Source organism: Myotis myotis, unplaced genomic scaffold (assembly GCF_014108235.1).
Source record: "Myotis myotis isolate mMyoMyo1 unplaced genomic scaffold, mMyoMyo1.p scaffold_m19_p_6, whole genome shotgun sequence".
Classification (NCBI taxonomy): domain Eukaryota; kingdom Metazoa; phylum Chordata; class Mammalia; order Chiroptera; family Vespertilionidae; genus Myotis; species Myotis myotis.
In genome coordinates, this window is record NW_023416368.1 from 43,211,699 (window position 1) to 43,224,628 (window position 12,930).

A 12,930-nucleotide genomic window follows, 5' to 3' on the forward strand; every position below is an offset into this window, starting at 1 on the left:
AATAAATGTCATCAACATTGATATAACCAAGATACATAACAATTCCATCACCACAAGGATTCCTCATGTAGCCCTTTTATAGTCACATACACTTTCCTCCTTCCCTGGCCTCCTCATTATCCCTTAATAACCCCTAATCTAGTCTCCATTTCCATAATTGTTATTTTAAGAATGTCATATAATGGAATGACACAGCATAAAACTTTTTGGTATTGGCTTTTTTATGTTTTGTTTTATTCAGCATAAATTCCTAGAGATTTGTGTATGTAGTAATAGTTCTTTCTTCCTTCCCTTATTTTTATTGATTGATGGATTTGAGAGAGAGGGGGAGAGAGAGAGAGAGAGAAACATTAATTTCTTGTTCCACTTATTCGTACATTCATTAGCTGACTCATGTATGTGCCCTAACTGGGGATTGAACCCACAACCTTGGCATATTTGGCCAACACTCTCACCAACTGAGCTAGCCGTCAGGGCTCTTTTCGTTTTTTAATTGCTAAGTAATATTTCATGATATGGATGTACTACAGTTTGTTTACTATTCACTCATGGAAGAACATCTGGGTTGTGTCCAGTTTTTGGCTATTTGAGTAAAGCTGCTACAGGCTTTTATGTGAACACAAGTTTTCATTTCTCTGGCATAAGTGCCGAAGAGTGCAATCGCTGGGTCTTGTGGTAGCTGCATGTTTAGTTTTATAAGAAATTGCCAAACTGTTTTCAAGAGTGGCTGGACCACTTTACATTCCCACCAGTGATGTGATCCAATGTGATCCTCCCCATCTTTGCTACCATTTGATGTTGCCACTATTTTGCATGTTAGCCATTCTGCTGATAGTGCAAAGGTAGCTCACTGTGGTTTAAATCTGAATTATTTTCCGGATGGCTAATGATGTTGAACAGTTTTTTATTTGCTCATTTAGCACCAGTGTATCCTCTTTGGGAAATGTGTTCATGTTCTTCACCCATTTTCTAAATGAGTTGTTACAATTTTTTAAATTGTTGAGCTTCGTGTGTTCTCCATTTATTCTAGATACCAGTTCTTTGTTGGATATATGGCCTTAAAATATTTTCTCCCAGTCTGTAGCTTGATTTTTCATCTTATCAGGGTCTTTGGAGAAAATATTATTTTGAGAGATCCAATATATCAATTTTTTCTTTTTATGGATTGTGTTGTTGGTGTCTTTGAAAAAATCATGAAGGCTTTTTCCTAAAAGTTTTATAGTTTTACATTTAAGTCATGGCCACATGTTTTTAATTAGCTATTTAGACCTCTGTCTGAAACAAGCCCTAGCATGCGGAGTCCTTTCTGCTCTCATTTCCTTTCTCAAGCATCCACTGAATGTCAGCTAGGTCTCAATCACTGAGGCCAAGTCCTGGACACAGTTCTCGATTAGGTACATGCTTCTGACTTTGCGATGAGTCAGTTGAAAGATGTACTTAAAAGCGTGAGCGTTGGAGCCGGACTCTTTTGATTCAAATGCTGGTGCCACCCCTCCAAAGCTTCGTGATCTTTAGCAAGTGATTCAGTCAGTCCCTGGAACGTTAATTTTTTCACATCACTCACATCTGAATGGAAATAATCATAATACCTCTTTCTCAGGGTTGTGAGAAGAAAATAAAATATTACATGTAAAATGCTTAGCCTGGTACCTGGCCTATACATAGAACACACTCAGTAATTTTTGGTGCCCCTCCGGACCACCCCCCAGGCAAAGATGCTCCATGTACCTTCCTCACCTTAAGAGTCTCCTTCCCTTGTGTCCATTTCTTCCTCTTTGCCCCTCTTGGTCCTAATTATTCTACATCTTTTATGAAACCTTCTCAACCTACTTCAGCATTTGCTAGAATTCTTTATCTCCAAATCATTGTGGTATTTGTATATTGTTTCAGGGATGTGGTATGTGCCTCCTTGAAGGCATGCCCTAGCTCTCCATGGAGTCCGGTGGGCATCTGGCGAAGACTCCTCACGTGCACAGGACACTGATAGTGGGATCTTAATTATAACATGTTTTGTAGAAAGCAATTTGGCAAAATGAAATCCGGAGCCTTAAACCCTCTAACCCAGTGATTTGACTTTTTCAGATTCTGTCCATAGAATGGTTAGATACTTGAACCAAATTTTATGCATAGGAATATTTCTCACAGTTTTATTGGTAAAAGTAAGGATTTAGAAAAACAAAAGTGTAAACAATAAAAAATCAGGAATCATGCAAAGTCCATTTATGTGGTGAAATATTATATTGTCAATAAAGTTCTATTTTCCTAACCATAGAGAATATAGCTGTAATGATATTCATAAAGACCTCTTTATAATAATGGGAAAGCCCAACTATATGGATAAATGAAATCTAAAAATTGTCACAAAATAGAATTATAGTAGTTCAGTATTACTAATTTCAATAGAATTACAATATTAACCATTTTTTTGGTTAATCCTCACCTGAAAGTATTTTTCCCCATTGATTTTTAGAGAGAGTAAAAGGGAAAGAGGGAGAGAGAGAGAGAGAGAGGGAAACATAGATGTGAGAGAGACACATCAATTGGTTGCCTAATGCACCCCTTCAGGCCTAGGGAATTATGACCCCCCCTCCTTTTTTATTCTATATTATTATTATTTTTAAATATATTTTTATTGATTTCAGAGAGGAAGGGAGAAGGAGAAAGAGATAGAAACATCAATGAGAGAGAATCATTGATTGGCTGGCCCTCCTGCAGGCCCCCTACTGGGGATCAAGCCCACAACCTGGCCATGTGCCCTTGACTGGAATCGAACCCAGGGACCCTTCAGTCCCCAGGCTCTATCCACTGAGCCAAACAAGTTAGGATCCTCCTACCCTTCTTAAATGTATGTATATAGAGACACACCTACACACACAAACATATCTAATCTAATAAAAGAGAAACATGCAAATTGACCGTACCTCTGCTACACCCACAAGCCACACCCACTAGCCAATCAGGAGCGAATATGCAAATTAACCCAACTAAGATGGTGGCAGCCATGGAGCTGGAGCAAGCAGGAGGCTTGGGTTGCCCCCAGCAATGGAGGAAGCCAAGCTTCCCACTTGCCCTGCCGGCCCTGAGCTCCGCTCAAGGCTACAAAGTTTCAATTATAGAAGATAAATAAATCCCAGATACCTGCTTCCAGCCTGTGGCCATGGCCAGCCTGAAAATGGCCATCAGCCTCTCACCCTGGCTGGCCAGGCACCCCAGAGGGACCCCCACCCTGATCCAGGACACCCTTCAGGGCAAACCAGCCAGCACCCAACTGTGCACCAGGCCTCTATCCTATATAATAAAAGGGTAATATGCAAATTGACCCTAGCAGCAGAAAGACTAGGAATGACTGGTCACTATGACACACACTGACCACCAGGGGGCAAGTGCTCAATGCAGGAGCTGCCCCCTGGTGGTCAGTGCACTCCCACAGGGGGAGCTCTGCTCAGCCATAAGCCAGGCTGCCAGCTGCCAGCACAGCAGTGATGGTGGGAGCCTCTCCTGCCTCCTCAGCAGTGCAAAGGATGTCCAACTACAGCTTAGGCCTGCTCCCCACTGGCAAGTGGACATCCCCTGAGGGCTCCCGGGCTGCCAGAGGGATGTCTGACTGCCAGCTTAGGCCTGTTCCCCTGGGAAACGGGCCTAAGCCAGCAGATGGACATCCCCCAAGGGGTCCCAGACTGTGAGAGGGCACAGGCCAGGCTGAGGTACCCCCCTCCCCCGCGGTGCACAAATTTTTGTGCACAAGGCCTCTAGTAAGAAAATAAACACCAAAATTTTAGTGGGGATTGTTTTTAAGTAATAATGTTTTTGGTGACTTTAACTTTGATTTTGGCTTCTCTAAAACATAACATTTATTACTTTTAGCATAGAAAATAAAAATGACAGTTATAATCTGTTGTAGGTTTTTTTGGAGACTGCTTACACAAATATAATGGTCATTCATTCATCACATTCAAAATATTTATTAACTGCCTACCAGTTGTTAGGCTCAGTACTAGAAACACAGTAGAGAACACAACTGACACAGTCCTTTAATCACCAATTCAAGTGAAGGGTACAAAAGCTTAGAAAACACAGAGAGATGTGATAACATAGTGATAGTACTGAATGTTGTGGAAGCTTAGAGAAGGGTGGGGGTTAGGGAATAGGATAAGGGCTACTTGGTAGAATGTAAGTGACTTAGAGCCAAAAGAAAGGATATAGAGAGGGGAGAGTGATCCAAGCTTAGGGATAAGCATTTTCAAAGGTTCTAAAGGGACACACCACTAAAGAAATGTGAAAAGTCACATGGCAGGGGAATGGAAGGGGAGATGTTGGAAGGAGAGCTAGAAAAAGAAAGTAGGAATTGGAACATGAAGGTCCTTATGGGTTATGTTGATGACATGTTCTATCCATAAGAGTAAACAGGAAAAAAATGGCATTTAATGGGTTTTAAATGTGATCATATTTTTTCTCTAAAGGGATCACACTGACTACTGAGTAGGGAATGAATTAGAGGGGGACAGGACTGGAGGCAAGGAGACCAGTTAGCAGTAGCTTGGGTCACTGTGATGATGATAAGGGCTGTAGGGATGGAGGGTGAGACCTGATGAAGAAGTGACGTGGTGATTGATTGGGTTGGACTGGAGGTGGTGGTGGTAGGGGAGGTGTCAAGGTAAAGCAAGTGTCAAGGACAATGTTTTGGCTCCTGGGCTGGCAATTGTGTCTGGTGGTACCACTAGTTGAAATATGGGACAGATGAGGAGGTGCAAAGTGGGAAGGAAGTTGAGCTCCGTTTGGGACATGCTAAGTTTGAGTTTCCTGTGGGAAATCCAATGGGGTGTTTAGGAAGCTGTTGGGTAGATTCAAGTCCAAAGGTGAGGTGTGACACTGGCCATAGAGACAGGCATGTTGGGGGGTGGGGGGAGGGAGTGGCAATAATGAGGGTAGATGAGATCACCAAGAGATGTATGTAGAAAGGGAAGAGAAGAGGGCTGAGGACAGGACCCTAAGGAAAACATACCTTTAGGGGACTGAAAGTGAGAAAGAAAATGGGCTCAAACCTGGTCTGGGACAGAAATTTGGTGTGTGATGTAATTTACAACTCCTTCTGGGAAGCAATTAGCATTCCTGATAAAGTGCGTGAACAGTTTTCTGACAGACTTTAATAAGACTGAGAACTCCTTCTGGGAAGCTAGGGTTACCCATCCAGCTGATTGACTAGCCTAATAATCTTTAACCAGATGTTCTTTTTTAAAGTTCCATTCTAAACGTGGTTGGTGAACCTTTCTTTCTTCCTTTCTTCCTTTTTCTTTCTTCCTTTCTTTCTTTCTTTCTTTCTTTCTTTCTTTCTTTCTTTCTTTCTTTCTTTCTTTCTTCCTTTCTTTCTTTCTTTTCTTTCATAAAATGCCTCAACCAGAATTACTTCTTCAGTTGATTTTTTTTTTTTCAAAATGCTTCTCAGGTACTCAAAAACAATTGGTTTAGCCAAAGAGAAAGAGAAAGCTGCAAGAGAGTAAGAAAAGGTAGGCAGGTAGGAGAGAACGCATTGGTGTGTGGACGCCAGGTGGGAGCAGGGCATGCGTGGACCACCATGTCACATGCCAGTGGATGTTAAGGGCAACAAAGGTGACAAATCGCCATTGGATTTAGCACCTAGAATGTCAGTGGTGATCTTGGCAAGAGCAGTTTCTCTGGGGTGATTGGGAGCATAATTCAGACTGCAGTGGGCCCAAGTGAGTGTAGACCATTCTTCCAACAAGTGTGACTGCAAAGAGGAAGGAAGAGGGAGAGAGCTTTCAGAGGGTTTCTTTTCAGTGGGAGACGTAAGTACATTTAAATGTTTGGGAAGGACTCAGTAGCCAGAGAAGGAGGAGGTACCCACCTGAAAGGAGAGTTAATCTTTTTTTGTTTAATATATTTTTATTGATTTCAGATAGAAAGGGGGAGGGCAAGAGAAATAGAAACATCAATGATGAGAATCACTGATTGGCTGCCTCCCGTACGCGCCCCCACTGGGGATTGAGCTCACAACCCAGGCATGCGCCCTGGACCAGATCCGAACCTGGGACCCTTCAGTGTCTGCAGGGCAGCACTCTATCCACTGAGCCAAACCAGCCAGGGCAAGAAGAGCTAGTCCTGAGTTAGAGGCTAGCGAAAGTGAGTGAGGCTCAGGGCATCCTCAGCCCGTGGAAGGTCATCTCTCAGCCTTTGTGATAGGAAAGAAGGGGGAGCGTGAAGGTCAAACTGGGCCTGTGCAGTGGCCTCTGTCACTCCTGTGACGTAGGAGTCAGGAGCGCTGCAGAAGGTCTGCGGTAAGAGGAAGGATGGGAGGCTGAGGACCAGAGGAAGCTCTGAGAAAGATCCTGAGCACAGCGGGAGATTGCTGACTGGGAAAACGGTGATTTCAGGACATCCCCGAGGTGGCCGAGGCTGAATACATTGTGGACCCAATAAGTCTGTGGTTTTCTCGAATGGTGCTTAGAAATCGTGATTTGGGCGTGAAGAAGGCTAAAATATTTCAACTAATCTGGACTGTGCTCAGTGACACCATGGAAGCTTTGCAGCTTCCTCTGCCCATCCTTTTAATACGACTCCTCCATTTCCAGCTCAGGCAGGCTCTGCTTCGAACTCTGTAGACACTTCTGAGTGATCTCGTCCACTCCCATGGCCTGTTAATCTCTAAGCTGTAGCCCAGCCTTTCCTTTCTGCCTTTTGGGCATCTTCAAATGGGTGTCTCCTCACATCGAACTCAGCAATGTCCCCACTCTTTCATTTCCTTTCCCCTGAAAATGAATATAAGCTCCAGGAGGGCAGGTCTTTCCTTGTCTTTCACTCCAGCACGCTGGAGCTAGAGCTCAATGAATGCCACTCAGGTCTCTAAACCTTTCTTTTTTTCTTCCAGTTTCTTTTTTATTGAATTTATTTTGGTAACAATGGTTAATAAAATTATACAGGTTTCAGGTATACAATTCTACAACACACCATCTAGATATTGTATTCTGTGTTCACCACCCCAAGTCAAGTCTCCTTCCATCACCATTTATCCCCCCTTAACCCTTCTATCACCCCTCTCCCTTCCCTCTGGCAATCTCCACACTGTTGTGGGTCACCTTTCATTCCAACTTCTTCCTCACTTCTGACATCCAAGCCATCAAGTCTTGTCTACAACTAAATGTGCTTCAGAACAGAGGGGTGGGAGGGTGGGGTGAATTAGCAAATAATTCTAACAGAAACTGCTTGCTTTCCCTCCTTTGCTTCATTAGCACTGGAACTAAACCATGGGGGGCACCTCCATCCTCCAGCACCCACCCCCTCAGCCTCAGAGAATAGGGAAGTCAGTTTTTCATTTGCTAATGATTGGGGCTCAGCTTATAATGGGCCATTAAGGGGATTCGGAAGAGAAGAGGGAAAATGGAGCTTTCCTGTGGAGGGATCAAGAGGCGCTGGAGTCACAACCCCGGGAAGTGAGGGAGGAGGGGCCTGGGATGGATGGGGCTGGGAGACCAGGGCCCAGAGGACCTGCAAAGGCCCAGCCCCCCTGACTTCTGCCTAGGTCCAGGCCTGAGCCTCCGCTCTGCGGGTGGCCACTGGTTGGAGCCCTCCGCCCGGTGTCATCAGTGAGACCTCCGACTGCTCACCACACGACAGCCAACAAGTCAAGTGACAAGGAGTTGGGGCAAGGAAAGCGACTTTATTCAGAAAGCCAGCAAATCGAGAAGATGGCAGGCTAGCGTCCTGAAGAACCATCTTCACAAAGCACAGCATTCAGGCTTCTTCATGCCAGGAGAAAGGGAGACGGGAGGGACGTGAGGTCAGGAGGTGGCTTATGACCCCGGACATCTGGAGCTCAGCAGGGGCCCCAGGGTGGTGGCGAAACTTTTTTGCTTTTGGTCAACAAACTCGTTGCCTGGTCGCAGTCACAGGTTCCCGTAAGTCTTTTGATGTACAGTCATCATTTTTGCACATACCTTCCTTATCTCCTAGGGGAGGCAGTTTCCAGCAGGGAGGCTGTTTCGTCATTCCTAGGCCACCGGTTGGATTCCTTTAGTGATTAGCATCGCTATGTGCAGGACTAAGCAGAAGTCGCCAACTGACCTGTGATGGGAACTAGACAGGCTCCAGCAAGGTGGTGTCAGGCAGACTGATTATTTTATTCCATTACTGCCCAGCACCATGGCCTCTACTCAATGGGAGCCCTCCAGAGGTGTCCCAGAGACATCCCTGACTGGCCGGCAGGGCAGGAAGGAGCGCTCACCCTTTCCCAAGCCCTTGTTGAACTGAGCAAGCTGGAGACCTCTGGAGGGCTGGGGCTGTGTTAGCCGTGCCTCCATCACAGGCTGCCGTGCCCACTGTCTCCACCCATAGTCGGTGACTGCAGTCTAAGCCCCTATCTCGCCTGGTCACTGCAGAAGCCTCCTATCTAGCCTCCCTACCTGTGTCTCATCCCCACCCATGCATTCTCCACCCAGAAGCCGGAATTTTTGTAAAAAACAAAAAACAACACTTGGTCTCCCACCCCCCTTCCTCACCTGGCTAATCCCTATAATCCTTCAGGGTTCAGGTTCAGGTCATTTATTCTGAGGCGTCTTCTCTGACCAGCCTCCTCACCGCACACACACAAGATTAGGGTCCACGTATTCACTTCCTCAAAACCCTGTGATTTATTGTAAAACTTGTTTATATTTCAACTGGCCTGTGGGCAGAGAATAAGTGGGCAGGGGACTTGCCACCTTGTCTGGGGCCTGACTCTGTGCTCCAGTGTGGAGGATGGAAGTAAGATCTACATACGTGGCTCTCAAATGTGGGTGTGGGCCAGAATTAGTCGGAGGGCTTGTTAAAACACAGATTGCTGGATCCCCCTTTCTGATTTGGTAGGTCTGGGGTGGGGCTGGAAATAATGCGTCTCTGCCACGCTCTCAGGTGCAGCTACTGGTGATCACATTTTGAGTTCGCACAGCCCTGTGACTGTTCAGAAAAAAGGAAAGGTCGAGTGAGAAGCATAAGCTTTGGAAGTCTCAGAGAGAGTAAAGTGAGAGACTTCAATCTAAATTAAAGATGGCAGCACTTTCCAATGGTTGACAAGGTCCAGCAAGTAAGTATGAGAGTGTGTGGTTGAAGTGGCCAATAGATGAAGGTATGATGTGCAGGCAAAGATCTGAAAGTTAAAAAAATAAATAAATAATTTTTACTTAACAAAGTATAGGGCTGAAATGAAAACAATGAAAGAGGTAAGTGAAAAGGAATATTGTAAAGTTGAATGTGTGACATTATGGCAATTTTATTTAAAATGCCTAGAAAAAAGACTGAACATATGTGGCAATATTTATAATAGGCGAGTTTTATTTCCTTCCTTCACCTTTCTAAATTTTCAAAATTCTCTCCATTATCATGTTTTCTTTTCAATAGGGAAAATCTTTTCCCATGTTAAACCTCCTCAAATGTCAAATGTCTTGGACACTTCCATCTAGTTGAAGTAATTTATCTCCTCTCCTGTCCCCTTGTCAGACTTGTCTTTGATATCTTAACTTGTGCTAAAAGTATGAAAACCAACAAAATGCAAACAATCCAAAGTAGACAAAAGGAGAAGAAGAAAAAGAAAGAACCTCAGGAAAAAACAATTTAGTTGGTACTGACATCAACAAAAATGTATCTTGGTTATTGGCCTTCCAATCATTCTTACAATTGAATGTTGTAACCACCTACCTGGCTATTCAGGATGGGTGACCTCATGGACTGGTCTGACAGGGAGCTCTGGTCCTAATCGCCTATCTGTGACCTCCTGTTTCTTCTCATGTGGTTCAGGCATGGGCTGAACATTGTTCCCAACTTCACTCTTCTTGTTCAGAGTATTCCATATATTCCTCCTTGAATTAGATCCCCTGCCACCCAAATAATGTCATTCAAAAAAGTTAATAAAGTTATTCTTTTCTGTCATTTAGTTATTAAAATAACTGTTTTTAAAAATTACTTAACAAACTAAGCTCTCTTCATAACAGGGTTTATTTGGGGCATAAATTCAATCAAAGTACATAAATACAATCAAAGTACAAATAAACTTTTAGAACACAACCCATTTTATCCAGGAGAGTACTTGTGCAATAAAAAATTCTCTCTGTGCAGCATAATGTATACCAATTGGCAATGGTATTTGTCAGTAAGAATTTCTTGCTCATTTCTGTAAAGGAATGAGATAGTACTTTAGCATGTGAATCTACTTCACTTCAAGTATAAATAATGCGGAATTTCTTGTCAAGACCTTATAATTCTTTACCTACAGAGTAGACACAAAGGAAATGATTAAGTAAACATTTATAGGTGTAATTATGAATGGTTTCACAATCAGAAATATGACTATCCAAATTTTTATTCCATAAAAATCCATTATATGGAAGAAAATAATTAAACTGTATGACTACAGCAAAATGCAAGGAACATATAAAATTATAATTATCACCAAGAATACTGATCAGATCAGAAAAGACTAGAATCTTAATATTTCAACTACACTGACAACTTTAGTAGCTATTTTCTTGACTATCCTTTCATTTCGAAAAATAAAGTATGAATTAACAAAACCATTCGAGAAATCGGGAAATGGCAATCCTCAGCGATTTGGTAAGGCAAGAACTAAATGACAGAGTGGAACCAGAAACTCGTTTGCCTAACTGCCAGCGTAGTACCTCTTATTCTAGCACGTATTGTCGGTGCTGCCAGAAGGCAGACCATGTCACTACCTTTCCTATTTTAGAAATAAGTTTCTTTGGAGGTCTGATGGCAAAAGACACCTGTTATTTTTTAAATGGTAGCAGCTAATGATTTAATGACAATTTTTTTTACATGTTCTTTCTCCATTCAAGTTGTCTTCTACTCGTTAAATAATCACTTTTTAAATTAGGTAAGAGCAATCAGAAATTAGGAGGTAGATTTAATCTTGTCTATCATCTCACTGGGAAAACTAAGACCCAAAGAGATTTGTCCAGGGTCTTCTGGTCCAGAGTTATTTATAGCACATGACACTGCCTCAGCCATAACTATTCGGAAGAATTGGCATAATTGAAAGGATGTTCCTGGAACCATCAGTCTTGATCAGTGTATCTGTCTGTGTGGGGTATTTGGGTGCCGCTTTACTTCTTTAATTTTCTTATCCATTTATTCACTTCTTTGATTTTGTTGCCTGTTGTTTTGGGAATGGAGACAGTCAGTAAAAGACATGTAAAATGGCCAGGGGCGAGTGCAACTTCAATATTTTAGGGGGAATGAGTAAAGCAAGTCTAGTTGGAATTTAGAAGTTGCAGTTTTCCAAGGAGAGAAGACCAAGAAAGGGATATTGGAGGGATGGCTGAGGGATTGATAACCTCCTACTGCCAGGGCCTCTGCTGGGCACTTTTATGGGTTTATCTCATTCCTCTTAACAACCCTTTAGGTAGGGGCTGTTAACCTCATTTTATTACTCTTGAGGCTCAGAGTACTGTTATTTACCCAACAGATACACACTGATAACAGGTAGAGCCAGTCCCAATGCAGGGTTTGTCTGGCTCTGCACCTGTGTACTTCACTTCCACAGTAGAGTTTGTGTGAGGTGAACCAATGAAGACAATGACTGCAATGCAATACTAACAATAGAAAGAATGGTAGCCTAGTGCTTTACATCCGTGATCACTTTGGACAGGATTAAGTGAGCACATGAACTGGGCCAATGTGGTGTCTTTGTGCTCTTTGTTAGTGAAATAGGCTATGTCTTAAAGATTTCCTTTGGCTTACTTTGTTTTCTGAAAAGGAATGGGAAGGCTCAATTAGTTTTGCCGCGTTCATCAGATTGTATATTCTTCATGTTGGTGGATGGGTTGGTGTGTGACTGTGTGAGGTCAAACTGGATATATTCAGAAGAATGCATCCAATGCCTTTGGGTTAGATACTGAATTTTGTAATTAGTGATCACTGTTCCTATTTACTGAATGGGCGTTTTAATCCCTACGGAGTTCTTTTTTCCTTTTGAGGCTGAATGTCATATGCACCCTTATTTCTGTAGGGCGGGGGTCCATGAAAGAAATATGTCAACCTTCCCATGAAAAAGCAAGTCTGTATTTAGTGGAAAATCAATAACCACCCATTTTCACCCCCAAAATGAATCTCTGATGACTAATTTTGTGTTAGTCTCCAACTCCAGTTTTAGCTTTGGGATCAATTCTCATATTTGGAAGGTGATGCCCAGTGGTGTGGTACTGTGTAACAGAAAGGTGGTGTCAATTTATAAAAATGATCCCTATCTTCTAATGAATTAATGCTCATTTGCAATTATCAGTTTGATACTAACTTAGGTAAAGACGTGTTCCAGCTCCAACATTGGATTCTCTCTTTAAAAATGTCATTCTAATGCGAAACTGTTACTACAAAAGAGTTATTTTACCATTCAGTCTAAAAATAAAACCTCACCCAAATTTTACGCCTTAATAGCCACATTTTTTATCTGCACAATTTTAAACTAATTTGAAAGAATTCAGGTCTAGGTTCTGTGATGTCGGGCAAGAGTTGGGACTGGGACAGTTAGAAGGGGATCATGTGAAAACCCATTTGCCTGCCGGGAGACACCTCAAGAACGTCTAGGCTGGCAGGGGAGATGCCGGAAGAGCCTCTCGCAGCTGAGCAGTGCCCGCCCCCGCGGCCGCAGGTCGAGCGGGCGGCGGCAGGCCCGCGAAGAGTTAACCGGGGACGCGGAGCCCCCCGCGCCGCGGGCTCCCCGCGCTCCCTCCGCCCTCCGCCCTCCTGTCCCCACCCTTTCGTTTTGGCAAGGGATTAAAGTGCTCCCCCCTGTGGCAGCAGTGACCCAGAAATGAGTTTGATTCACACAGTCCTTCCTCCATAACCAGCCAAACGCCCGGCCGAGAGTGCCTCCCCGCGCGAGTGCCGGGTGTGTGCGCGCCGGCGAACGCAGGGGCCCGCCCGGCTCCC

At 43.6% G+C, this 12,930-nt stretch overlaps 1 non-coding gene across 1 annotated transcript; it reads right to left on the reverse strand.

Annotated features, from left to right (window-relative positions):
- Positions 1-400: 400 nt before the first annotated feature.
- Positions 401-477, reverse strand: TRNAI-AAU. Its single transcript has one exon. It is a non-coding gene; the product is annotated as a tRNA-Ile (tRNA).
- Between the last annotated feature and the right edge of the window lie 12,453 nt (positions 478-12,930).